This window comes from Eschrichtius robustus, chromosome 6 (genome assembly GCF_028021215.1).
Source record: "Eschrichtius robustus isolate mEscRob2 chromosome 6, mEscRob2.pri, whole genome shotgun sequence".
NCBI lineage: Eukaryota > Metazoa > Chordata > Mammalia > Artiodactyla > Eschrichtiidae > Eschrichtius > Eschrichtius robustus.
In genome coordinates this window covers 103,200,463-103,227,584 of record NC_090829.1, presented here as the reverse complement: position 1 = coordinate 103,227,584, position 27,122 = coordinate 103,200,463, and positions in this window count along the sequence as shown.

Genomic DNA, 27,122 nt, shown 5'->3' with positions numbered 1-27,122 from the left:
AAACGGTAGGATAAAGAAGTTTTTGCACATGTTTATGAATTTTTATGTCCTCTGATGTTTTTTCTTTAAAAACGGAATAAATTTTTCTCTTTTCATTCAAAATTTTATTGCCAGTGAAGTGCTTAATGATAGAAAATCTCCCCTGAAAGTGAACTAGAATTCAATTATTTTCAATCTCATTTTAACTTATAGTTTCTGCTAAGCTTTAGATAAAAATATGACTTGTTATATAGTCATATGTTTCCATTGAACTGAATTTCACATCGAACTGACTTCTTTTGCAAATCTGTGATGACTCTTGCAGACATACTCTATCTTTTTCATATTCTCTCATGAGTCTTGAAACCTGTTTTTCTCACATAATAAATTATTTTTGTGAAACTTGATTCTGTCTCTGAAATGTCTAGGACAATGTAATTTCACAGTGACATATATGTAACTTGGGCTGTGGAGCCATGATTAAATGATGGGCCAGGTCCATGAAGCCTATTCTCAGTATGCAGCCGGAGTACTTCTACGGTCAGGCCATTCAAGATGACTGTTTTCTTGCTCTCTGTACTTCCCATGCTGCATCAGTCCCTGTTTCACTCACATGACTATCCAATCCCCTTAATTATAGGGCTTAATCAGTAACTACCTAAGTGCTTGCCCCCTGCTCCAGCCGCTGGTTTCCTTGGTAACTGATGAGCCAACCTGAAGTCAATTCCCCCTATAAATCCTAGTCTCCTCCTCCAGTAGTGAAGGTCGCTACTGATTCCTGCTTGCCGGCTGCCATATACAATGAGAGTGTCACTTCGGGACCTTTTCCTTCAGACATGTGAGACTCTCCTGTTGATGTCCTGTTGATCAGTAAACCGTTGATGTCCCTGTCTCTGGGCTCTTGCTTCCGTCTTGAGGCTGAGCGCTACAATGCTTTCAGGCCTGCAGGGTGCAGCCCAATAGTACCACATTTCAAATATATCATTAGCCTACATTTCTGCTCAGAACCCACCAATGGTTTCCTGCATTAGTCAAACACAAGTACCCCCAAAGACAATGATTGGGTAAACTCATCTCCTACTTTTCTCTACCTTGCTCATTTAGTTCCAGCCACACTGGCCTCCATACTCTTCCTTCATTACACAGGACATACTCTACCTCAGAGTTTTTGCACTTGCTATTGTCTTTGCCTGGAATGCTCATCTCAGGTACACGGCAAAGCCCATGGCTGGGTCTATCGCCTCTTTTGAGTCTTAACGTAAATATTGCCTTCTCAGTGAGACCTTTTCCGTCTACCATGCTACCTAAAATTGTAACTTTACCTTACCGTGTTATTTAGTCTTCTGTTGCTTTAAGTTTTACTTATTACTTATTATCTAAACTTGTGTGTCTGTGATATATTTCCTTACTCTATTTTTCTGTTGTCATTCTCTCTCTCCCTAATTTTCATTTTCCTAAAACTGTGTCCCAGTCTGTAAATAATTCTTGGTTTACTTCCCAAGTATAGCTTAAGGTCTTAGACACACATAGACACCCTCTGATATACTGGTTACATTTCAGTTTCTTACATTTTCCTGTTCTGGTATGAGATATCAGGACTTTATTTCCTGAATTTGGTTTTCCCATGCCCTCAGATGAATTCCACATGGGGCCTGCCTCTCTGCTGTTGGCTGTGGTTTCATCTTAGAACACTGCCTCTTGCATCCTTGTGCATGACTCAGATTCTATCAACTCCAACCTGAATCAAGCATGTGGACTCACTTTATCATAAGTGTGTTTGTACATTAGGTAAGGGAGGTGTTGGGTAATTTATTAACATGCTGAAATAAAGTGGGGTATGGATAGCACCTTTCTGAAAGTTGTGGTGAGTGAGCCTGTAACTGGCTACTGGTAGTGAAGACAGGTATCAATAACCACAGACAGCTGAGCCAGCAGGCTTCTAGCTCCTGAGCAAGCCCTAGTAGCCTATCACAATCGTCTCCTATAGAAACATGGAAAATAGTATGATTTTCCTCTTATTTCGTTATCCCAACAAATTCTTTTCTACAAAGGTAATATTTCTTTACTTATCCAAAATACATTAAAATTTTAATTTGGATTTAAAATGAAATCAGTCTTTCAATTAATCTTTAAAACATGGCATTGGCTTTACGTTTCAAAATACACTAGATAAAAATGTATTGTGGGGGAAGAAGCATAATTTTAAAACATTCTGATTTGCCTGATACTAGCTGATTGTAATGATTTGCTCTTTGCAAATTTCCTAACAAAATATTTCTTTCTTTGGTAAATGATTAACAACTTTGAACCTGCATAGATTTCTATTTGAAGCTGTCACAAATCATTAATAAAGCAAAGACATATTGTATCTGAGGATTTAAATTACATGAAGTTATAGCTAAAGTGGGCACTCATGAATGAGAGAAAAGGTGGCACTTTCCCCAAAGATAGAAATGATTATTGTTTAGAGCAAGTTCAAGATTTAACACACACACACAAAATGCTGCTTATAGTTTGTTTCCTTCTGTCCCTTAGAGAAAGATTATAATCTGACATGCATGAGTGAAGGAGAAATAATGGAGAACCTAACCATAGAATTTTAAAGATGCCAGAGTCTCTAGATAAAATCTAGTTTGGTATCCTTTATGCAAGTGAAATCAATCTGAGGCCTCTGAATAATAAAACTATTTAGTTTCAGATGCAGGTCTGAAATCCAGTTACCCTGACAGCATGGTCCTGCTTTTTTTCATCTGACTTCAGTAAAACTAGGTAGTCAAAGAAACAGCTCACTAAATCAACAGTTAAAAAGAAACAGGTTAAAACATTTTTTTGTTAGCTTGAAGTCATAGAATATAGTCAAAGCCATTAAAGGGTTTAGATAATACCTAAATCTTTTGGTAAGACAACAAAGAATTAGATTGAATGGGGACTAATCTTCCAAAAACTAATATAAAAATACAGATAAGGAAGTCTAACATTTACTGTATTGACCCTATAATTTTCTTTTTCTTTCTTTTTTTTTTTTTTTGCTATATGTAATTCTTCGCTTTGTATGTGTTTTCTTTTAGGAATTTTAATAAGTATATATTATGATATATATTTTTACATGTATAAATATGAATCTAAATCAATAAACCTGTTGCCATGTATCTTCATAGTGAATGAGTAAGTCACAATTCCACCACAGAATTACACCATGACCAATAAGCATCAGTTTTAGGGAAGGAGGGGGATTGTGTATGATCTCTTGAATTCTTTTTTTTAATTTTTAAGTTTTTAAATTGAAGTGTAGTTAACTTGCAATATTATACTAGTTTCAGGTGTACAACATAGTGATTTGATTTTTTATAAATTACACACCATACAAAGTTATTATAAAACTGACCATATTCACTGGGCTGTATATTACATCCCTGTGACTTAATTATTTTATAACTGGTAGTTTTTACCTCTTAATCACCTTCACCTATTTTGCCTCTCCCCCCACCCCCTCCTCTCTGGCAACTACTAGTTTCTTCTCTATATATGTGAGTCTGTTTCTGTTTTGGTATTTGTTCATCTGTTTCATTTTTTCTTAGATTCCACATGTAAGTGAAAATACAGTATTTGTCTTTCTGTCTTATGTCACTAATCACAATACCCTCCAGGTCCATATGTGTTGCAAATGGTGAGATTTCATTCTTTTTTTATGTCTAATATTCCATTGTATATATACACCACATACTTATCCATTTATCTGTTAATGGGCATGTAGCTTGCTTCCATATCTTGGCTATTGTAAATCATGCTGCTATGAACATTGGGGTGCATATATCTTTGCAAATTGATGTTTTTGCTTTCTTCAGATAAGGAGTGAAATTGCTGGATAGTATGATACTTCTATTTTGAATTTTGTGAAGAACTTCCGTACTGTTTACCATAGTGACTGTACCAACTTACGTTCCCACCAACAGTAAACAGGGTTCCCTTTCTCCACATCCTCACCAACGCTTGTTATTTCTTTTTTATAATAGCCATCTGACAGATGTAAGGTGACATCTTACTGTGGTTTTGATTTGCATTTCCCTGATGATTAGTGATGTTAAGCATCTGTTCATGTGCCTATTGACCATACGTATGTCCTCAGAATAACACCTATTTAGTTCCTCTGCCCATTTTTAAATTGCATTTTTTTTTTTTTTTAACATTAAGTTGTTTGAGTTCTTACATATTTTGGATATCAACCCCTTATTGGATATATAACTGACAATGGTCTTCTCCCATTCAGTAGACAGCCTTTTTGTTTTGTCAATGATTTCCTTCACTGTACAAAAGCTTTATAGCTTGACTTGGTCCCATTTGTTTATTTTTGCTTTAGTTGCCCTTGCCTGAAGAGACGTTACCAAAAAATATTGCTAACATTGATGTGAAAGAGCATACTGTCTATGTTTTTTTCTGGGAGATTCATGGTTTCAGATCTTACATTTAAGTCTTAATCCATTTTGAGGTTTTTTTTGTTTTTGTGTGTGTGTGCGTGTGCGTGTGTGTGTGTTTGTATATGGTGTGAGAAAATGGTCTAGTTTTATTCTTTCATATGAAGCTGTCCAGTTTTCCTAATGCTACTTATTGAAGAAACTGTCTTTTCTGCACTGTATATTTTTGCCTTCTTTGTTGTAGATTAACTAACCTTATATGTGTGTGTTTGTTTCTGGGCTCTCTATTCTATTCCATGGATCTATGTGTCTGTTTTTGTACCAGTACCAATACTGTTTTGTAGTAGAGCTGAAGTCTGGGAGCATGATACCTCTAGCTTTGTTCTTTCTCAGGATTGCTTTGTTTATTCAAGATCTTTTGTGGTTCCATACAAGTTTTAGAATTATTTGCTCTATTTCTGTGAAAAATGGCATTGGTATTTTGATAAGGATTGCAGTGAATCTACAGATTGCTTTGGATCATATGGACATTTTATCAATATTCTTTCAATCCATGGACACAGAATATCTTTCCATTTATTTGTATCATCATTTTTTTTCCTCAGTATCTTACAGATTTCAGAGTACAGGTCTCTCGCCTCCTTGGTTAAATTTATTCCTAGACGTCTTATTCTTTTTGATGCAATTGTAAATTATACTGTGTTCTTGATTTCTTTTTCCAATAGTTCATTATTAGTGTATAGAAATCCAACAGATTTCTGAATATTAATTTTGTATCCTGCAACTTTACCGAATTCATTTATTAGTTTTAATAGTTTTTTGGTGGTGTCTTTAGGATTTTCTACATAAAGTATTATGTCATTTGCAAATAGTAACAGTTTACTTCTTCCCTTCCAATTTGGGTTACTTTTATTTTTCTTATCTGATTACTGTGACTAGGACTTCTAATAGTATGTTGAATAAAAGTGGCAAGAGTGAGTCTCCTTGACTTCTTCCTGATATTAGAGGGAAATCTTTCAGCTTTTTACTGCTGAGTATAATATTAGCTATGGGTTTATCATAAATGGCCTTTATTATGTTGAGCTACATTCCCTCCATACGACTTTGTTGAGAGTTCTTATCATAAATACAAGTTGAATTTCTTCAGATGCTTTTTCTGCATCTATTGAGATGATCATGTAATTTTTATCCTTCATTTTGTTAATGTAGCATATCATGCTGTTTGACTTACGGTTAATGAACCATCCTTGCATCCCTGCAATAAATCCCACTTAATCATGGTGTATGATCCTCTTACTGTATTGTTGAATTTGTTTTGCTAATACTTTCTTGAATTTTTCATCTATGTTCATCATGATAATTGAGCTGTAACGTTCTTTTTATAGTGTCTTTAGTTTTGGTATCAGTGTGATGTTGGCCTCATAGAATGAGTTTGGAAGTGTTCCCTCTTCAATTTTTTTGGAATAGTTTGAGAAGGATAGGTGTTAACTCTTCTTTAAAAGTTTGATAGAGTTCATCTGTGAAGCCATCAAGCCCTGGACTTTTGTTGGGAGTTTTGAAAATTACTGATTCAATTTTGTTACTCATAATTGGCCTGTTTAGATTTTCTATTTCTTCCTGAGTCAGTTTTAGGAGATTGTATGTTTCTAGGAATTTATCCATTTCTTCCACTTTGTCCAATTTGTTGGTGTACAACTGTTCATTGTATTCTCTTGTGATTGTTTGTATTTCTGTGATATCAGTTGTAATTTCTTCCCTTTCATTTCTAATTTTAATAATTTGGGCCCTCTTTTTTCTTAATGAGGCTGACTGAAGACTTAGCAACTTTGTTTTCAAAACACAGCTCTCAGTTTCATTCACTTTTTCTATTGTTTTTTAAATCTCTTTTTTTTCTTTTTGATTTTTACTATTTCCTTCCTTCTACTAACTTTAGGATTTGTTTTTTTCTAATTCCTTTAGGTATATAGTTAGTTGTTTATTTGATATTTTTCTTGTTTCTTGAGGTAAGCCTGTATTGCTATAAACTTCCTTCTGAGAACTACTTTGGCTGCATCTCATAGATTTTCAGTCATTGTGTTCCTATTTATTTTCATTCATCTCAAGGTATTTTTTAATTTCCTCTTTGCTTTATTCACTGACCAATTGGTTTTCCAGTAGCATACTGTTTAGCCTCCATGCCTTTTGTTTTTTCTATTTTTTTTCCCTGTAATTTCTGGTTTCATACCGTTGTGGTTGGAAAAGATGCTTGATGTGATTTTGATCTTCATATGTTTATTGAGACTTGTTTTGTAGCCTAACATGTGATCTACCCTGAAAATGTTTCATGTGCTCTTGAAAGAATGTATTCTGTTGTTTTGGATGGAATGTTCTGTATATATCTATTATCTGGTAGAATAATATACCTACATGCTATCTTAGGTTTGCTTCAAAAGTTCATACCAAACACGTGTGTCTTGCCATCATTTTACATTTTTCTCCACAGTGCTAAAAACATAGGAAAACTGGGAAATTAGATCTGTTTCAGGTGAATCCATAGTACTTCTTATGTGACCTAGCTAGAAGAACTGATCCTATTTTTCCAGATAATTGGTACTTACTGCTTTCATAATTAGCACAACATTGAGATCTAAACACAGGAAAGTCACATAGATACTTAAGCATTTATTTTGTGGTCACCCATGAAAAGTGAAATAAACCCCTTCCCAATTAATAAGTTGAATGTTGAGTTTGATACTCCACACACAAAAAGAATTTGAAACAAATTTTATTACTCAGACAAGGAAACCTGGGGAGAGTAGGGGAAGCACAAGTAGGTCCAGGCTGGTTTGAGTGAGGCAGAGAGAGTGAGTTCAGCTAGATAGTACACCTGGGGAAAAGTTTACCTTAGTGAGCCAGGTTTTGTGAGGTTTGAATTTCTCTTCAGAGCCAAATGACGGGGGCCCATGGGTTTTCTTGTCAGCTTGCCTAGTTGTGAGGCAGAGTGGGTGTAAGTCAGTTCAAGTCACTATAACAAAGTACCATCAAGACTGAATGGATTGTAAACAACAGAAGTTTGTTTCTTACAGTTCTGGAGGCTGGAAGTCATAGGTCATGGCCTATTTGCTGGTTCATAGCCAGTGCCTTCTTGCTATATATGTTCACATGGTATAAGGGACTATATAGCTTAGTGGCGTCTCTTTTATAAGGTACTAATCCCATCCATGAGGGCTCCACCCTCATGACTTAAGCAGCTCCCAAGGCCCCACCTTCTAATACCATTACCTTTGGGGTTAAGAATTTCAACAAATGAAGTTTGGGGGGACACAAACTTTCGGACCATAGCAAGTAGAAAGGAAAGGCAGGGCTTGAAAGCTATCAGCTGTCAAATATCAAAAATGGAATTAGACTATGGCACTGTATAAATATTTTAAGATAAATATGCCATGTAAATGTATAGGAGGTAAACAAATATTATTTTGTCTGAACGTTCCTGTTTCCTGTCTATAAATGTACTTTACAAAGTAAATAAGATGTATTTAAGAGCTCTAATTGGTTAACAAATTACTCATACTTTATTCTAGGTCCAAATACATTATGATGCCAAGAAAGAAGTTGGAGAAAAAATATCATAGATGTTGGAAGGGAAGAGACCACCTGAATGAGATCTTAAAATAGTCAAAGGTAAAAACAGTAGGTCATACAGGCAAAAATTGAATATAATTAAAATTGCCAAAAGAGGCTTAAAGTTCATTTAAGAAACTCTGAGGAATGATGATTGAAATTAGGATAGCTAGGATATCCAAGAATGTAGAAATTAGGGAAAAAAAGAAATGATATACTACAATTTTTAATCATGGAACTCTGAAGACAGGAGGCTCATGGATTTTATAAAGAGAAGTGAAAAATAAGAATGGTTTATTCTTTATGCAGCAAAATTTAAACACTAAATTTTCCTAATGAAAGATATCTATTCTAGTGTTTTCTTATTGTTTTTTATGGAAGTGTAGTTGATTTACAATATTTTGCTAGTTTCAGGTGTGCAGCAAAGTGATTCAGTTATATATATATATAAATGTATTTTCAGATTCTGTTCCATTAGAGGTTATTATAAGATATTGATTATAGTTCCCTGTGCTATACAGTAGGTCTTTGTTGCTTATCTATTTCATGTATAATAGTTTGTATCTGTTAATCCATACTCCTAATTTATCCCTCCCTTGCCTCCCTTCCCCTTTGGTAACCATGAGTTTGTTCTCTATGTCTGTGAGTCTGCTTCTGTTTTGTACATAGATTCATTTGTATTATTTTTTAGATTCCACATATAAGTGATATCATATAATATTTGTCTTTGCCTGACTTATTTCACTAAGCATAATATTCTCTAGGTCCATCCATGTTGCTGTAAATGGCATTATTTCATTCTTTTTATGGCTGAGTAATATTCCATTGTGTGTGTGTGTGTGTGTGTGTGTGTGTGTGTATGTATATATATACCACACCTTAAGCTAATTGTCAGTTGATGGGCACTTGGTTGTTTCCATGTCTTTGCTATTATAAATAATGCTGCTATTAATATTGGGGTGCGTTTATCTTTTCAAATTGGTGTTTGTTTTTTTTTCTGGTTATATGCTCAGGAGTGGAATTGCTGGATCATATGGTAGTTCTATTTTTAGTTTTTTAATGAAACTCCATACTGTTCTCCATAGTGTCTGTACCAATTTACATTCCCACCAACAGTGTAGGAGGGTTCCCCTTTATCCACACCCTCTCCAACGTTTATTATTTGCAGACATTTTAATGATGGCCATTTTGACTGGTGTGAGGTGGTACTTCATTGTAGTTTTGATTACCATTTCTCTAATAATTAGCAATGTTGAGCATCTTTTCATGTACCAGGAGCCATCTTTGGAGAAATTGTCTATTTAGATATTCTGCCCTTTTTTGATAGTGAATTGTATGAGCTGTTTATATATTTTGGATATTAACCCCTTGTTCATTGCATCCCATTCCATAAGTTATCTTTTAGTTTTGTTAATGGCTTCCTTTGTGAAAAACCTTTTAAGTTTGATTAGGTACCATTTATTTATGTTTGCTTTGATTTATTTTGCCATGGGAGACTGATCTAAGAAGATCTGCTACAATTTATGTCAGAGAATGTTTTATCTATGTTCTCTTCTAGCAGTTCTATGGTGCCATGTCTTATATTTAGGTCTTTAAACCATTTTAAGTTTATTTATGTATACGGTGTGAGGGAGTGTTCTAATTTCATTGATTTTTCATGTAGCTGTACAGCTTTTCCAACACCACATGCTGAAGAGACTGTCTTTTCCCCATTGTACATTCTTGCCTCCTTTGTTGAATACTAATTGACTGTAGATGTGTAGATTTATTTCTGGACTCTATTCTATTCCATTGACCTATATGTCTACTTTTGTGCCAATACTATGCTGTTTTGATTATTGTAGCTTTGTAGTATTGTCTGAAGTCTGGAAGTGTTATGGCTCCAGCTTTGTTCTTTTTCTTCAGGATTGCTTTGACAATTCTGGGTCTTTTGTGGCTCCATATAAATTTTAGGATTATTTGTTCTAGTTCTGTGAAAAATATGATGAGTATTTTGTTAGGGATTGAAATAAATCTGTAGATTGCTTTGGGTAATATGACCATATTAACAGTATTAATTCTTCCAGTAAAGAACATGGGATCTCTTTCCATTTCTTTGAATCATCTTCAATTTCCTTTACACGTGTTTTATAGTTTTCAGCATATAGGTATTTCACCTCCATGAAAGTTAATTCCTAGGTATTTTTTTTTTTGATACAATTTTAAACAAGACTGTTTTTTAAATCTCTTTCTGATACTTCATTGTTAGTGTAAAGAAATGAAACAGATTTCTGTGTGTTAATCTTGTATCTTGCTACCTTGCTGAACTCATTTATTCCAATAGATTTTGTGTGGAGTCTTGGGGCTTCTCTATATAGAGTATCATTTCATCTGCAAATAGTGACAGTTTTGCCTCTTCCCTTCCAATTTGGATACCTTTTATTTCTTTTCTTGTCTGATTGTTGTGGCTAGGATTTTGAATACTGTGTTGAATAGACGTGGTTAGAGTGAGCATCCTTGTCTTGTTCCAGATTTTAGTGGGAAGGCTTTCAGGTTTTCACCGTTGAGTATTGTGTTGACTGTGGGTTTGTCATAAATAGCTTTTATTATGTTGAGATATGTTCCCTCTATACCCACTTTGGTAAGAGGTTTTATTATGAATAGATGTTGAATTTTATCAATTGTTTTTCTGTGTCTATTGAGATGATCATATGGTTTTTGTTTTTTCTTCTGTTATGTGGTGTATCACATTGATTTGTGTATGTCAAACCATCCTTGTAACCCTGGAATGAATCCAACTTGATCATGGTATATGTTCCTTCTTATATATTGTTGATTTGATTTGCTAATATTTTGCTGAGGATTTTTGCATCTATATTCATCAAAGACAGTGGTTTGTAATTTTATTTTTTTGTAGCATCTTTGTCTGGTTTTGGTATTAGAGTGATTGTGGCTTCATAGAAAATATTTGGAAGTGTTCTCTCTTCATTCTTTTGGAATATTTTGAGAAGGATAGGTATATGTTCTTCTTTGTATATTTGGTAAAATTCCCCAGGGAAGCCTTCTTGCCCTGGAGTTTTGTTTGCAGGGAATTTTTTATTACAGATTCTATTTCACTTCTAGTTATTGGTCTGTTCAAATTCTGTTTCTTCTTGACTCAATTTTGGCAGGTTCTATATTTCTAGAAGCTTGTCAATTTCTTCTAGGTTGTCCAATTTGTTGACATATAACTGTTAATACTATTTTCTTATGATTTTTTGTATTTCTGTGGTATTGGTTATTTCTCCTCTTTCACTTCTTTTTTTGTTTTTATTTGGGTTCTCTCTCTTATCTTTTTAGTGAGCCTGGCTAGAGATTTTCAATTTTATCTTTTCAAAAGATTTTATTGATCTTTCCTATTTTTTTGATCACTATTTTATTTCTTTTTTCTCTGGTCTTTATTTCCTTCTTTCTGCTGACTTTGGGATTTGTTTGTTTTTTTCTACTTCTTTTACATGGTAGGTTAGTTGTTTGCAATTTTTCTTGTTTCTTAAGGAAGGCCTGTATCACTATGAATTTCCCTCTTAGAACTGCTTTTGCTGCATCCCATAGATTTTGTTAGGTTGTATTTTCATTGTCATTTGTCTCAAGGTATTTTATGATTTCCTCTTTAATTGTTGACCCATTGGTTTATTTAAGTGATCTTCATCTTTTTATATTTTTGCCTTTCCTATTGTAGTTTTCTGTTTCCTATAGATTCTTGATACTTTTTAGAGAAGGCCTTTGAATACTTCTTTTAGGTATTACTGTATTCTTCACTTTTTGCTTGTCTGAGAAATTCTTTCTCTCTCCTTCTATTCAAAATGATGATTTGCTGGGTAGAATATCCTTGGTTGCAAGCTTTTCCATTTCAGAATTTTGAATGTTATCATGCCACTCCCTTCTGGCCTGCAAAGTTTCTGCAGAGAAATCAGCTGATAGGCTTATGGGGTTTCCCTTGTAACTGACTCTGGTTTTCTCCTGTTGCCTTTAGAATCCTCTTTCTTTATCTTTTGCCATTTTAATTATATGTCTTGGTGTGAATCTGTTTATCTTGTTTGGGATCCTCTGTGCTTCCTGTACCTGGATACCTGTTTCCTTTAGGTTTGGGAAGTTTTCAGCCATAATTACTTCAAATATATTTTTGATTCCCTTCTCTCTCTCTTCTCCTTCTGGAACCCCTATTATGTATAAGTTGGCATGCATATGCATGAGATCCCATGGATCTCATATGTTGCCTTCTGGGTTTTTTTTTTTTTTTTTTTTCATTTGTCTGTCTCCTGTTCTGATTGGTGTTTTCCATTATTCTAACTTCCAGATCACTTATTCATTCTGTATCATTTATTCTGTTATTCATTGCTTCAACATTGGTTTTTATCTCAGCAAATAAGTTGTCTAATTTTTATTGGTTCCTCTTTATAATTTCCAGTTTCTTATTACAGTGATCTGCATTTCTACTGATAATCTTAATTCCTTTAGCATTTTTATTACCTCCTTTTTGAACTTAGGGTCTAGTAGCCTGGTGAGTTCTGTTTCATTATTCGTTCTTTCAGGATATTTCTCTTGTTCTTTTAATTGGGAGTAGTTCCTCTGCTTTTTCATTTAACTTAACTTTCTCTGTCTCTGTGACTTAAGGAGAAACAGTTTTCTACTGTGGTTTTGAAGGGGTGTTTTTATGTGGAAGTGTCCCTATATAGACTCTGTGAGTGTAATGTGCTTGTGGAAGGGCTATTCTTGGTATGCATGCCAGTCATGTTTTTCCCCAATGTGTGCTGGCCATTATCTCCTTAAAAAAGTGTGCGATTGTTATTGTGGTGTCCAGAGCCTGGACCAGATGTTGGATGGGGCCTCCTCTTTGCTCCATGGCTGTCACAGCCCTGTTGGGGGTGGGATCTGCTCCCCAGTTGTTGGATTACAAGCCCTAATAGTTGAGTTTGATAAGTGTATACCTATAAGTGCATGTTCTATCCCAAAGGAAGTGAGCACTGAAACAAGTGAGGTCCATGTGGTCAGAGGGAATCTATGCATTGCCCATGCAGGCATCCACGGTTCTTCCATCAGCAGCCCAAAATTGTGTCCCCTTCTTTGTTGTGTTCATCCCATACCTAGTGTTAGGCTGGGGACTGGGGCTAGGGCACTATGACTGCAGGAAACAATGTGGTTTTGCTACCGCCTGGGACCTGGGCTGCCACTGTGGGATGGTTCCTCCCAGGACCTGTTTTCCCCTAATCCGACTCCAAGCTGGGGTGTGAGATGGGCAGAACTACAGTGCTCCTGCCAGGAAAGGAACCACTGCATATTCCTCCCCAGGGGCCATCCACTGGAGACCTGTGGTTCCATGACAGCACCTGGTGTGCACACCAGCAAAGTCCATCTGTGTGAGACCCACCACCACTGTTCACAAGCTGACAGTGGGCTCCAAGTTTTGGCCTAGACCACACCCAAGGCCCTCCTGGCTTTCTCTGTGCAGTTACACCAAGTCTTCTCCCAGGGCCTGAGACTCAGTGCCTAGCCACTGGGCATACTAGCAGCCCTGCCCGGCATGGGTTTTTGCTGGGAAGTGTGACAAGGTGGTAGCTGTCAGTGCCTGTCTTTCTCTACCCTAATTTCTAGCAAGCCAGCACGTGCCCACTCTTTTGGAGCAGAGTCCAGACCCCTCCAGCCCCTCTGTCTGTCCCAGTGGACCTCGTAGCAGGCAGGGTAGCTTCCCAGGGTGAGGGCTTGCCCATGCCTCCTTCACAGATCCTCCCCAGGGGCACCAGTCCGTTTCTGATGCTTTTTTTTTTTGGTCTTACCCAGTTATGTGGGAATCTTTCTTGCACCTTTGATTGTATAAGAGATATTCTGCCAATTCCCAGTTGGTTTTTTTGTGAGAATTGTTCTACTTTTGAGGTGTTTAAAACTGCACATCAAAAATATCAATGTATTTTCATATTAACTTTGCTTTAGATATATAAAATAGAGGTCAGGATTAGATCATGTCTGCTAGTATGATTATTGTTTCTTTTTTTAAAAATAGAAATGACCAGTAAAATCAGGGAAAAACTGAAATTATATAGTTATTGGTCATGACTTAGGGACAAAAAGGCTTGTCATTCAGTCAGGAGAAAATAAATGGAGGACATGAACTGAAATAATATAACATTCTAGCTTTCATAAATTAGATTACTATAATGAGATAATGGATAAAATGTTATACTATGTTTCAAGCAATTTGCTTTTGGGCTATCTGGTGCCAAACAAAATTACTTCATGATTTTTGTGCAATGCACATGAGTCTACATTCTCCAGCTTTCACGGGTCACCATTTTAATAATATGTAACTAATATTATGTAAGCCTCCAAACTGAGTAAACGCAGAATTTTCAGTTTTTATCTCATCTTTCTTTAGCATCACTGATCTCCCTAAGGAATTGTTCAAAAGTTGCAGAAGTGTGTCATAGTTTCCCCCTTGTCACATCCTGCCAATGACCACTGCTACATATTTCTCACTCTACCTCTTTCCTTCTTATAACTAGGTTCTTTACTGTATTTTGCTCCAACCTAATTCCCTAATGCCCAGCCAGCTCCAAGTTGAAGTACAAAGATAGGTAGAAAGTTGAAAAATACTATAAGGAAATTACATTGCTGTCACAAAGTACAGTGTATTCATATGTACACATACACACAATTGGTAATATACTATCTATAAAGTTTATGTTTTTTATCTCTAACAGTATACTGTGAACATTTCCCATACCATTAAATATGATCCAAATACATTATTTTAATGCCTACAAATTAGATCCTTTTTGTTGTTATAAATAAAAATGAGATGTGTATTATATACTTTAATCATTTTTTCAACTCTGATTTCATAAACTCTACTTTAGGAAGAGGTAAGATAACATATGCTGGGAAACATATTTTCAATTGGCCAAGGTAAATATTTAATTTATTACATTTGATATCACCAGTTTCAATCCTAAAAATAACTAAAATTAGCAATCAAGATTACTGTAATTTTTTTCAGAGCCTGTAATTGGTGTTCTGGTTCCTTGCTCATTTTTGTGTACGAAGAATAGTTAAGTGATAGGAATTGGTTCTATGTTGATCAGTATCCACACACAAAAGCAATAGCTCACCAAAACAAATGTACATTTAGAATCCCTAATCATTCCTCTAGCTATACTTATGAAAATAATAGGTAAATACAGACTTTGACAGAAGCTTAAAATGACAGATTTCTAATAAGTAGAAGAAATTGAGTCTACATTATCATGTTTACATCAATTGGTGGCAGAAGCCAGCTTTTCTAGCTTCTGGAATTTTTGTTTTTATACCACCATGTGGGTACCAAAATTTTTGTTATATATGCAGATGTTTGACTAACAAATCTAGTAATTCAAAATATATGGGGATTTTCTCCATTTTTAAAGGATATGTTGTTTTTATGAAATCTGTAAATTAATCTAGTTTGTCCTGTCCAAAAGATTTTCAGAGTTTCATTCTATTCAAAGAGTTGCAACATCTGAGCAGGAAAGATTCAATAACTGATTTGATTCCGAACAGGTTTATCTGAGGAAATTTCACACATTTCTGTAGATTTTTTAAAATTATTTTTTCGTAAGTATATGTATTTCAAATCTGAGCCTGTGTTCTGCAGAACAATATTGGCTGATCAATGTGTTATTTTGGAGTCATTATACTGGAGTTTATTTCTTGTAAAAATACTTATATATTATTTCTTATTGCTATTAAGGAGTTTGTGAAAAGAAAGGATAAAATTAAGTAATTAAAAGTGTCACAGTTCAACTTAAGTTTACAATTAAGAATTCTATGTTTGCTTGGAAAAATAAGATATAAAATTGCACTTTGGTTACTGGTATGAGATGAGACTTGGTGTGAAAGTCATTTAAGAAAAGTGAAAAAGCAGTAAAACTCCAGCTGTTTGGTTAGGAAAGGTTTATTAGAACTGCCTCAAACTCAGTCAAACCAATAGCCAGAGTTCTTCATGAACCACACTGTGGCTGATATAATTGAAAGTTTATTTCTAATGTATATTGTCCATTTGAAAAGTATATGTGAAACCAACACTAATATTCTCCATCCTGTATGTAATCATAAATGAAAGATAAAGACTTCCAATATTTTTAGAGATTAAAAATAGTATATTTTTTATCCTCACTTTTTCAGAGTTCCATTTAATCATGCAAATAACTTGCTTAAGAGTGCAAGGTATAGGGTCAGTTAACTTTCACCTTGCTCTTGGAGTTTGGGGAGAAAAACTGCAGTTTTGAGTAAGGGAGGACATGCCTGGGTGTAACAAAAGCCAAAAGGTGGATGATAGCATAGCTATGTACACTATGAAAAAAAAAAGATTTTTAATATTTGTTCTGGTTACAGATAAGATACATATTCACTGTTATTCAACATTTTCAAAAATAAAAGTATTTTAGAGAAGAAATCATGTCCATTTTGCTCAGAAACTCCCCATATTTCCTGATGTGGAAAACTGAGTGATTGCTTACAGTGTCAAGTATTTTAGAGGAAGAGAAAGGCTTGAGGAGGATAAACAAATAATAAGGGAATTATTTGGAGGAGGTCAGCTTACTTTCTTATGCTGATATATAAGGAGATGTAGTTTTCACTGATATTTTCACTAATTAAAAACTATAAGAGTGTTACACTAATCTAAATTTACATTAACCATTTAAGTAATGACAAAGACAGTCTGTAAAGCATCACTACTGTCATCTACCCTGTTTCACAGTGGCACAAATCTAAATTATCACAGTTGGGTCAGTCAGTTATCAAAAAGAGAAAAACACATAACAATATTAAAACAAACTCATGCAAACCCATAGGTGCAATGTTCAAAAGAGAGGGTTTTTTCCCATTGTCATGCACAGAAAAATTTTAAAAATAGTTTCATTTAGAGCTTTTAATATCAATATGCTTTAATAAATGCATTCATTTTCATTCATTTCTAGGACCTAAACAAGACAAAGTATGTCACAGAGCTGGAATTTACTGAGCAAATTTGAAGTCAACATGTTATTTATATATTAAGGTTGAACTTCAAAGTACTGAGTCATTTATTTAAACCAGTGTGTGTGTGTGTGTGTGTGTGTGAGTGTGAGTGTGTGTGCATGAGAATTTTCTGTGTAATTTAAGATACCTCCAACTTGATGATTTAAGAACAGGAATCTTCACAGTAAATCTATATACTATCTACAAAGCTTTATAACATTCCATTTGATTGCACTTTACAAAATAAACATTATAATATATTCCAATGTCATCTGAATTACAAACAATTAGCTAGCATCAGATTTTCACATTATGGGAGGTGAATAGTACTATGTACTTTGCACTAAGTCATCTTTTTTGGTTGGTCATTCAGAAGCATGCATACCTAAAAGTCAACCAGTGATTGGCTTAATTTTTATAGAAAAATCATTTTAGGTGAGTGCAGAGAGGTGAATTATAATGCTTGATTGATAACAAAAGTCATGACAATAAATTTTCCAGGTGAAGGAGTCAAGCATAGGTTTTTATTTAAAATGCTGAAAGGAAGGCATTAAGAGCAAGAAAGACTGTGGGTCATTTTTTAATGAACCATGTGTTATGGTTGACATCTCTTAAAAAAAAAGGGAGTAACTTTGTAATCAATTCAAAAATTACCTTAAAAGTAACACACTATGCACTTAACCTTTACAAAAAGTATATAATGGAGAAGACATCTATTTTTTTAATCATTTTTGTGAAATATCACCTTTGAAGTTACAGCTGTGCAAAATGCCAACCTGAAATGTTGGGTTAAATGACTTAGCCAAACAATGTAACTCGACAGCATTTCCCTTTGCAACAACAGATGCACAGCTAAGCATTAATCTCTAAACAGGATCAAGAGAGTAATGATGAAATGTGAACTTTCTCAGGGTTTTTTACTTCTGGACAAGTAGTATCAATGTTTTTTTTTTTTTTTTAACATATTTATTGAAGTATAATTGCCTTACAATGGTGTGTTAGCTTCTGCTTTATAACCAAGTGAATCAGTTATACATATACAATATGTTCCCATATCTCTTCACTCTTGCATCTCCCTCCCTCCCACCTTCCCCATCCCACCCCTCTAGGTGGTCACAAAGCACCGAGCTGGTCTCCCTGTGCTATGCGGCTGCTTCCCACTAGCTATCTATTTTACATTTGGCAGTGTATATATGTCCATGACACTCTCTCACCCTGTCACATCTCACCCCACCCCCTTCCCATATCCTCAAGTCCATTCTCTAGTAGGTCTGTGTCTTTATTCCCGTCTTGCCACTAGGTTCTTCATGGCCTTTTTTTTTATTCCTTAGATTCCGTATATATGTGTTAGTATACTGTATTTGTTTTTCTCTTTCTGACTTACTTCACTCTGTATGACAGACTCTAACTCCATCCACTTCATTACAAATACCTCCATTTCATTTCTTTTTATGGCTGAGTAATATTCCATTGTATATATGTGCCACATCTTCTTTATCCATTCATCTGTCGATGGACATTTAGGTTGCTTCCATGTCCTGGCTATTGTAAATAGAGCTGCAATGAACATTTTGGTACATGACTCTTTTTGAACTATGGTTTTCTCAGGGTATATGCCCAGTAGTGGGATTGCTGGGTCGTGTGGTAGTTCTATTTGTAGTTTTTTAAGGAACCTCCATACTGTTCTCCATAGTGGCTGTATCAATTTACATTCCCACCAACAGTGCAAGAGTGTTCCCTTTCCTCCACACCCTCTCCAGCATTTATTGTTTCTAGATTTTTTGATGATGGCCATTCTGACCGGTGTGAGATGATATCTCATTGTAGTTTTGATTTGCATTTCTCTAATGATTAATGATGTTGAGCATTCTTTCATGTGTCTGTTGGCAATCTGTATATCTTCTTTGGAGAAATGTCTATTTAGGTCTTCTGGCCATTTTTGGATTGGGTTGTTGGTTTTTTTGTTATTGAGCTGCATGAGCTGCTTGTAAATGTTGGAGATTAATCCTTTGTCAGTTGCTTCATTTGCAAATATTTTCTCCCATTCTGAGGGTTGTCTTTTGGTCTTGTTTATGGTTTCCTTTGCTGAGCAAAAGCTTTTAAGTTTCATTAGGTCCCATTTGTTTATTTGTGTTCTTATTTCCATTTCTCTGGGAGCTGGGTCAAAAAGAATCTTGCTGTGATGTATGTCATAGAGTGTTCTGCCTATGTTTTCCTCTAAGAGTTTGATAGTGTCTGGCCTTACATTTAGGTCTTTAATCCATTTTGAGTTTACTTTTGTGCATGGTGTCAGGGAGTGTTCTAATTTCATACTTTTACATGTATCTGTCCAATTTTCCCAGCACCACTTATTGAAGAGGCTGTCTTTTCTCCACTGTATATGCTTGCCTCCTTTATCAAAGATAAGGTGACCATATGTGCGTGGGTTTATCTCTGGGCTTTCTATCCTGTTCCATTGATCTATATTTCTGTTTTTGTGCCAGTACCAAACTGTCTTGATTACTGAAGCTTTGTAATATAGTCTGAAGTCAGGGAGCCTGATTCCCTCAGCTCCATTTTTCGTTCTTAAGATTGCTTTGGCTATTCGGGGTCTTTTGTGTTTCCATACAAATTGTGAAATTTCTTGTTCTAGTTCTGTGAAAAATGCCAGTGGTAGTTTGATAGGGATTGCATTGAATCTGTAGATTGCTTTGGGTAGTATAGTCATTTTCACAATGTTGATTCTTCCAATCCAAGAACATGGTATATCTCTCCATCTGTTTGTATCATCTTTAATTTCTTTCATCAGTGTCTTATAGTTTTCTGCATACAGGTCTTTTGTCTCCTTAGGTAGGTTTATTCCTAGGTATTTTATTCTTTTTGTTGCAGTGGTAAACGGGAGTGTTTTCTTAATTTCACTTTCAGATTTTTCGTCATTAGTGTATAGAAATGCAAGAGATTTCTGTGCATTAATTTTGTATCCTGCTACTTTACCAAATTCATTGATTAGCTCTAGGAGTTTTCTGGTAGCATCTTTAGGATTCTCTATGTATAGTATCATGTCATCTGCAAATAGTGACAGCTTTACTTCTTCTTTTCCGATTTGGATTCCTTTTATTTATTTTTCTTCTCTGATCGCTGTGGCTAAAACTTCCAAAACTATGTTGAATAATAGTGGTGAGAGTGGGCAACCTTGTCTTGTTCCTGATCTTAGTGGAAATGGTTTCAGTTTTTCACCATTGAGGATGATGTTGGCTGTGGGTTTGTCATATATGACCTTTATTATGTTGAGGAAAGTTCCCTCTATGCCTACTTTCTGCAGGGCTTTTATCATAAATGGGTGTTGAATTTTGTCGAAAGCTTTCTCTGCATCTATTGAGATGATCATATGGTTTTTCTCCTTCAATTTGTTAATATGGTGTATCACATTGATTTACGTATATTGAAGAATCCTTGCATTCCTGGGATAAACCCCACTTGATCATGGTGTATGATCCTTTTAATGTGCTGTTGGATTCTGTTTGCTAGTATTTTTTTGAGGATTTTTGCATCTATGTTCATCAGTGATATTGGCCTGTAGTTTTCTTTATTTGTGACATCTTTGTCTGGTTTTGGTATCAGGGTGATGGTGGCCTCGTAGATTGAGTTTGGGAGTGTTCCTCCCTCTGCAATATTTTGGAAGAGTTTGAGAAGGATAGGTGTTAGCTCTTCTCTAAATGTTTGATAGAATTCACCTGTGAAGCCATCTGGTCCTGGGCTTTTGTTTGTTGGAAGGTTTTTAATCACAGTTTCAATTTCAGTGCTTGTGATTGGTCTGTTCATATTTTCTATTTCTTCCTGGTTCAGTCTCGGCAGTTTGTGCATTTCTAAGAATCTGTCCATTTCTTCCAGGTTGTCCATTTTATTGGCATAGAGTTGCTTGTAGTAATCTCTCATGATCTTTTGTATTTCTGCAGTGTCAGTGGTTACTTCTCCTTTTTCATTTCTAATTCTATTGATTTGAGTCTTCTCCCTTTTTCTCTTGATGAGTCTGGCTAATGGTTTATCAATTTTGTTTATCTTCTCAAAGAACCAGCTTTTAGTTTCATTGATTTTTGCTATTGTTTCCTTCATTTCTTTTTCATTTATTTCTGACCTGATCTTTATAATTTCTTTCCTTCTGCTGGCTTTGGGGTTTTTTTGTTCTTCTTTCTCTAATTGCTTTAGGTGCAAGTTTAGGTTGTTTATTCGAGATGTTTCCTGTTTCTTGAGATAGGCTTGTATTGCTATAAACTTCCCTCTTAGCACTGCTTTTGCTGCGTCCCATAGGTTTTGGGTCGTTGTATCTCCATTGTCATTTGTTTCTAGGTATTTTTTGATTTCCCCTTTGATTTCTTCAGTGATCACTTCGTTATTAAGTAGTGTATTGTGTAGCCTCCATGTGTTTGTATTTTTTACAGATCTTTTCCTGTAATTGATATCTAGTCTCATAGCGTTGTGGTCGGAAGAGATACTTGATACGATTTCAATTTTCTTAAATTTCCCCAGGCTTGATTTGTGACCCAAGATATGATCTATCCTGGAGAATGTTCCATGAGCACTTGAGAAAAATGTGTATTCTGTTGTTTTTGGGTGGAATGTCCTATAAATATCTATTAAGTCCATCTTGTTTAGTGTGTCATTTAAAGCTTGTGTTTCCTTATTTATTTTCATTTTGGATGATCTGTCCATTGGTGAAAGTGGGGTGTTAAAGTCCCCTACTATGATTGTGTTGCTGTCGATTTCCCCTTTTATGGCTGTTAGTATTTGCCTTATGTACTGAGGTGCTCCTATGTTGGGTGCATAAATATTTACAATTGTTATACCTTCCTCTTGGATCGATCCCTTGATCATTATATAGTGTCCTTCTTTGTCTCTTGTAATAGACTTTATTTTAAAGTCTATTTTGTCTGATATGAGAATTGCTACTCCAGCTTTCTTTTGATTTCCATTTGCATGGAATATCTTTTTCCATCCCCTCACTTTCAGTCTGTATGTGTCTCTAGGTCTGAAGTGGGTCTCTTCTAGACAGCATATATATGGGTCTTGTTTTTGTATCCATTCAGCCAGCCTGTGTCTTTTGGTGGGAGCATTTAATCCATTTACATTCAAGGTAATTATCGATATGTATGTTCCTATTCCCATTTTCTTAAACGTTTTGGGTTTGTTATTGTAGGTGTTTTCCTTCTCTTGTGTTTCTTGCCTAGAGAAGTTCCTTTAGCATTTGTTGTAAAGCTGGTTTGGTGGTGCTGAACTCTCTCAGCTTTTGCTTGTCTGTGAAGGTTTTAATTTCTCCATCACATCTGAATGAGATCCTTGCTGGGTGGAGTAATCTTGGTTGTAGGTTTTTCTCCTTCATCACTTTAAGTATATCCTGCCACTCCCTTCTGGCTTGCAGAGTTTCTGCTGAAAGATCAGATGTTAAACTTATGGGGATTCCCTTGTGTGTTATTTGTTGTTTTTCCCTTGCTGCCTTTAATATGTTTTCCTTATATTTAATTTTTGACAGTTTGATTAATATGTGTCTTGGCGTGTTTCTCCTTGGGTTTATCCTGTATGGGATTCTCTGTGCTTCCAGGATTGATTAACTATTTCCTTTCCCATATTAGGGAAGTTTTCAACTATAATTTCTTCAAATATTTTCTCAGTCCCTTTCTTTTTCTCTTCTTCTTCTGGGACCCCTATAATTCGAATGTTGGTGCGTTTAATGTTGTCCCAGAGGTCTCTGAGACTGTCCTCAGTTCTTCTCATTCCTTTTTCTTTATCCTGCTCTGCAGTAGTTATTTCCACCATTTTATCTTCCAGGTCACTTATCCTTTCTTCTGCCTCAGTTATTCTGCTATTGATTCCATCTAGAGTATTTTTAATTTCATTTATTGTGTTTTTCATCGTTGCTTGGTTCCTCTTTAGTTCTACGTCCTTGTTAAATGTTTCTTGCATTTTGTCTATTCTATTTCCAAGATTTTGGATCATCCTTACTATCATTATTCTGAATTCTTTTTCAGGTAGACTACCTATTTCCTCTTCATTTGTTAAGTCTGGTGTGTTTTGACCCTGCTCCTTCATCTGCTGTGTGTTTTTCTGTCATCTCATTTTGCTTATCTTACTGTGTTTGGGGTCTCCTTTTCACAGGCTGCAGGTTCGTAGTTCCCGTTGTTTTTGGTATCTGTCCCCAGTGGCTAAGGTTGGTTCAGTGGGTTGTGTAGGCTTCCTGGTGGAGGGAACTAGTGCCTGAGTTCTGGTAGATGAGGCTGGATCTTTTCTTTCTGGTGGGCATGTCCACGTCTGGTGGTGTATTTTGGGGTGTCTGTGGCCTTATTATGATTTTAGGCAGCCTCTCTGCTAATGGATGGGGCTGTGTTCCTGTCTTGCTAGTTGTTTGGCATAGGGTATTCAGCACTGTAGCTTGCTGGTCGTTGAGCGAAGCTGGGTCTTGATGTTGAGATGGAGATCTCTGAGAGATTTTTGCCGTTTGGTATTACGTGGAGCTGGGAGGTCTCTTGTGGACCAGTGTCCTGAAGTTGGCTCTCCCACCTCAGAGGCACGGCCCTGATGCCTGGCTGGAGCACCAAGAGCCTTTCGTCCACACGGCTCAGAGTAAAAGGGAGAAAAAATAGAAAGAAAGAAAGAAAGAGTCTATAATATAGTGAAGTAAAATAAAGCTATTGTAAAGCAAAGCTATACAGACAAAATCTCACCCAGAAGCATATACATATACACTCACAAAAAAAGGAAAAGGGGAAAAATTAATATGTCCTGCTCCCAAAGTCCACCTCCTGAATTTGGGATGATTCGTTGTCTATTCAGGTATTCAACAGATGCAGGCACATCAAGTTGTTTGTGGAGTTTTAATCCGCTGCTTCTGAGGCTGCTGGGAGAGATTTCCCCTTCTCTTCTCTGTTCGCACAGCTCCCGGGGTTCAGCTTTGGATTTGGACCCGCCTCTGCGTGTAGGTCGCCTGAGGGCGTCTGTTCCCCGCCCAGACAGAATGGGGTTAAAGGAGCAGCTGCTTCAGGGGCTCTGGCTCACCCAGGCCACGGGGAGGGAGGGGTACAGAGGAGGCGGGGCGAGCCTGCGGCGGCAGAGGCCGGCGTGACGTTGCACCAGCCTGAGGTGCGCAGTGCGTTCTCCTGGGGAAGTTGTCCCCGGATCACGGGACCCTGGCAGTGGCGGGCTGCACAGGCTACCAGGAGGGGCGGTGTGGAGAGTGACCTGTGCTCAAACACAGGCTTTTTGGGGGGCGGCAGCAGCAGCCCCAGCGTCTCACGCCCGTCTCTGGGGCCCGCGCTGATCGCCGCGGCTCGCGCCCGTCTCTGGAGTTCGTTTAGGCAGCGCTCTGAATCCCCTCTGCTCGTGCACCAGGAAACAGAGAGGGAACGAAAAGTCTCTTGCCTCTTCAGAAGCTGCAGACTTTTTCCCCTCCCTCCCGGCTAACTGTGGTGCACTAACCCCTTCAGGCTGTGTTCACACCGCCAACCCCAGTCCTCTCCCTGGGATCCGACCGAAGCCCGAGCCTCAGCTCCCAGCCCTGCCTGCCCCGGCAGCTGAGCAGACAAGCCTCTCGCGCTGGTGAGTGCTGCTCGGCGCCAAGCCTCTGTGCGGGAGTCTCTCCACTTTGCCCTCCGCACCCCTGTGGCTGTGCTCTCCTCCGTGGCTCCAAAGCTTCCCCCCTCTGCCCCCCACAGTCTCTGACCACGAAGGGGCTTCCTAGTGTGGGGAAACCTTTCCTCCTTCACGTCTCTCTCCCACTGGTGCAGGTCCTGTCCCTATTCTTTTGTCTCTGTTATTTCTTTTTTCTTTTGCCCTACCCAAGTACAGGGGGAGTTTCTTGCCTTTTGGGAGGTCTGACGTTTTCTGCCAGCGTTCAGTGGGTGTTCTGTAGGAGCAGTTCCACGTGTAGATGTATTTCTACTGTATCTGTGGGAAGGAAGGTGATCTCCGCGTCTTACTCTTCTGCCATCTTCTCTCTTCCCTCCTATCAATGTTACACTTAGAAATAAATTGGTTTATTGGAATACAACATGTTAGTCATTTCAAAAAATTTGTAGTAGAACATTTTCTTAAAACAAAGCTTACAAAAACCCCAATATGTGATTAAGTGAGATAGAATTCCAAAAGACCCCTCCCCGCAACCTCCTTCTCCCTAGATACTTTTCTCTGCTAAACACCAAGGAAGCATACTTGGGAGCCCCTGAGACTACACTGATACCAATGAGAGCTACTCTCAGTTTTAAAACTTTCTCCATATCCTCAGCCCCCAAATCTTTTCCTGTCTTTCTACCAATGAAAATATGTTTTTCAATTTATGTTGCTGTGAGGTCCAGGACAACTACTCAATACACATTGTGGAAAAGATTATTGAAGAAGCTGAAGGGCGACTGAGGATCCTGATGGTTGTCTCCTGTAAGATACCCTCAATGAGATGATTGGAAGGTGGCTTTGAGTTTACATGTGCTGCTGAAGTTGAAAGGATTGACCTCCACATGTCCCCTTCCAACTGACTTAAGAAAGTAGACTACTACCAAGTCTAAGACTGAAGTTGGAGGAATACAGTTTTAAGTGACTGTTCTCCATGAATCCAGTTCTGAAATGCAAAAACCATTAGGAGCATTCTGGGAAGCTTCAGCTGGAGGAAATACGCTACCCTGTAAAAAGACAATCTTAAGACCTTCAGGTTGGACAGGCCACATGTAGACATTATGAACGATAGCCTGGTTGAACAGCCAGTTAGGAGTGAGTCATCTTGAATGTGCTAATGAGGCAAACCTTCAGACTGCAGCCACATCAACATCTGATGACAATCCTATGAGACACCTCAAGTGAGAACTTCCTGCCCAACTTTTCTCAAGTTCTTATCTACAAAATTCTGAGCTTAAAAAAGTAGTTATAAGGCACTGAGTTGTGAGGTAATTTGATATATAGCAAGAATCATTGGAACAGCAATTTTCAGTCATATCTGCTTATATGAGCATAAAAATAATAGTGATATATGCATATAAAATAAAGTAAATAATGAGATATTTGGTCACAAACTTGAGTTAATACAGATTCTGAATTTGATGATTGCATTTCACATTAAACCCTATAGTTGATAAGGTAAAATAATGTCAAGGTATCAAATTTGGTTTCTATCACTTGACCTAGGGAAACACACCATTCAAAAGGGACAGATTCTCCTGGTTCTACATTCTGAGGGAAACTGACTTACATCAATCCCTAAATAATAGAATTTAAGCAATGTGCACTCATTTATTCAGCAAATATTTTTGAGGACTATTAAAAGCCAGATATTATGTTAGTAACTTTGTTTAAAATGAACAGTATCCTTTTCTATTGGAGCTTACATCTTTGGAGTTATGGGAGTCAAAATTCATTTATAGCATCTTTTATTTTTAAATTATTCAGACTCAGTGAAAAATTTGAAGTACAGTATAATCAACCTGCATTTATTGATTTTATCTCCTTTACCTAGGTTTGTGAATTAGTATTTTGTTAAACTGTTTTCTCCTCTTCTTCCTCCTCCCCCTTATTCCCTTTCCTTTTATTCCTTTCCTTTTCTTTCTCTTTCCTCTCCTCTCCTCCTCCATTTTTAAAAGGATATGATATGGGAATAAATTCTAAATAGGCTGCTTCTATCAATTAATGGGGTAGACATTTAAAAGTTACATCAAATGTAAAAACATGTCCACAAGTTAGGCTATTTTTCAAGATATTAAAGGGAATATTTAATGGGAAACTAATTCAAATTGTGTGATGAGGGGAGCCCTATCTGAAGATTTGAAATAAAACCAAGATGGATAAGAAAGCATCCAGGAAGAAGAGGCAAGTGGGAGGGTAGGAGAGCATGCTGTGTTCAAAGATTTAGAAGGTGATTGCCAACATATAGAGCAAAGCGGAAGACTGGTTTCATAGGACTTTGGAAAGTTAGGTAGAAGTCAGGTAATATGTGGTCTTGATGGTTATTTTATGAAGATTGCATTCCATTCCAGATGTGACAGTCACTGAAGTGTTTTAAGCGACCGAGTGATGGGATTTAATTAACATTTATTTAACATGCACTCTGAATGCTGTGTAGAAAGATCATTGGAATAGCCAAGAATATAAGTTAAAAAATACTGGGCTCTT